We start from the raw sequence: 2,723 nt of genomic DNA on the forward strand, positions 1-2,723 counted from the left end.
TGACCTGCCTGTCAGCCAACTCCCACTCTGCTGTCTATGGGACACATACTGTACACCCCACTACCAGAGGTCCAGCAAGTTACCCCCCAACCTACTGCTCCAGGGACCCTTTTGTTTCGCACTGTGTGGATTTGCCAAGTACAGCATAGCGTTGAGAGTTGACATGGAATGGAATGATTTTTCTCTTTCATCGATCACAATCGAGTAGTTTATTGGATTTTCATGGTGATGTTGTAGTTCATATTTTTTTGGGGGGTTCTCAAACATTTTGAATGCGTTAACGTGCATACAGTATAGGATGTGGATGCAGATATGATATGTAGGTGCCCTGCCCGAACATGGATATTTCCTTGAATATGGTTAGGAAAAAAGACAATTGTCATAAAAACACATGTAAATCATATTAGTGTATGTATTATAACATTCAATATAAAACTTTAGCATATTCACAAACCATAATAACGCCAGATGGTCAGCTTGAGCTGGCTGTATTTGTCATTGGTTATGTTTAGACCCAGGAACTGTTTATACTACCCTACATTTTTTTATATAATTTAGTAGACACTCTTATCCAGAGCAACTTAAGCCTTCCGCATGCTTCGGTTCGGCTGGTAAATTAATGATAACTCAAGAAATCTGTCATTAATTTGGACGTTTTTGCTGAGGAGACCTTAGTTGCGCAGTATTTCTCAAGTGAAATAATTTGCATGAAAACGATAAGTCTCTCATTGAATGACAGCAAACATGAAGCAATCCCTACTGTTGACTAATCACCGACAAAGGGGCGTAGAGTTTGGTTACCGACTTTGGCTACCGACTTTGGCTTGCATCGAGAAAAATGTTTGTGTGCCCTTACATCCCAAAAAGACCTTGCAGAAGACCAAAGCGAACAAACATTTCATCAAACTGTTTCGGATGGGAAGCATGCGGACACCTTTACAGTTAGTGCATTCATCTTGAGATAGCTAGGTGAGACAACCACATATCACAGTCATAGTAAGCAAATTGTTCCTCAATAAAGAAGTTATCAGCAAACGTCAGTACTAGTAGGAAAACACAAGTGCACAAGCATGAATTATATGTCTTATTTAAGATACTTTTTGAAGAGGTAGGGTTTCAGACATTTTCGGAAGATGGGCAGAGACTCTGCTGTCCTGACGTTAGGGGGAAGCTCGTTCCACCATTGGGGTGCCAGGACAGAGAAGAGTTTTGACTGGTTTGAGCGGGAGCTGACACCCCGTAGTGGTGGGAGGGCCAAGACACCAGAGGTGGCAGAGGTTCCCTCCTCTGAGGGAATCTGGTCTAGATGATACAGTGTCCTGGTTACAGACAGGACTGAAACAGAGACAGCAGGGAAAGGTATAATAAATAAATTATCTTTACTATTTCTGTCCTCTGCAAGGGCTTGGTCACACAGGAACACTCTTTGACTTCAATTACATTTATTTTATGTATACCAAGTCTGCAACTGGATTATACTTGCAAAATCTGAAGTTGTTTTGAGATTTGTGTTTTTTATGATTTACTTGAATAATATGAACAAATCGAAGGGAGATGATACAATTTATCTAAGTATTGTTCCATTGCACAAAATACATTGTTATCATAGTGTGAATTTTGAGGCTACAGGGTAATTATTTTCATGTGTACGTCTTTTTATTTGCCAACGCAAAAGATCATGAAGAAGGCTTACCTGAAATAAAGATATCTGCACACGCTTCGGTGTTGCTGCCAAACGGAGGAATTTGAAAATAGTGTTTTGACTGACCACTGAAAACTATTCTGACCACTATTCTACAGATCATCTGGACTTGTATGTTTTCGATGGATTCGCCAATTAATATCCATGATTTAACTCTATCTAGCAATTAATACAGGTATCTGCATGTCTGCAATTAAATGATTATCATTGTCCTGTATTACCACAAACACATATTTGCTTCAAGGATGAGACCTCTGAACCTGTTTGTATCTACTGTACCAGTCAGTTCATGCACATCAGTTCTAATTATGGATTCCAACACGCTCTCATTCCTCATGGCCACTAGATGGCATGGATTGCCATATTTCAGTTTTAGGTTATATGTACATTTACCAAAGGATCCCGTTCTGTGAAACCCTCCCCTCGGGTCACAAAGTTAAACAATTGGATAAATGCTGTAGTTTACAATGCAGTATTTGGGGGATTTGTCTATGTGAAACTTCATGTGACTTTGATCTTAAATGTGAAAATATAATGGAATAACACATATATTAAATTGATACAGAGTGTGATACATGAACCTCAGATATTATGGAATACCTGAACTGCTACATGCTACAGGAAGATATTGTGACATATGTATAATACAGTAATCTACACACACTTTAAGGGTACAAAATATGTTTAGAGCATGAATTTGTGTTTTTTAGTTAGCATTAAATAGTGTAGACTCCCCTGTAGTTTAGAATTTGACAAATAAACATTATTTGGATATTTCTGAATGTCTAATATCTGTTTGATGCTACAGAGCCTTGTACAGCTTATATAAATATATTCTGTGAATCCATAAAGGCAGACAAATTTAGAAGATTGATAGAAAATATTCATATTTATTTTATGGGGGTTCTTCATGGGCTTATGTTGAGCCCAATGATATATATATATATAAACCCTGGATTGCTGATGCAATGTATTGGCAAATGAGAGGCTGTCACGTCTTCTCCCGCTCCCCCTCTTTGGC

Source organism: Coregonus lavaretus, assembly GCF_964263955.1.
Source record: "Coregonus lavaretus genome assembly, chromosome: 15".
NCBI classification, from domain to species: Eukaryota; Metazoa; Chordata; class Actinopteri; order Salmoniformes; family Salmonidae; genus Coregonus; species Coregonus lavaretus.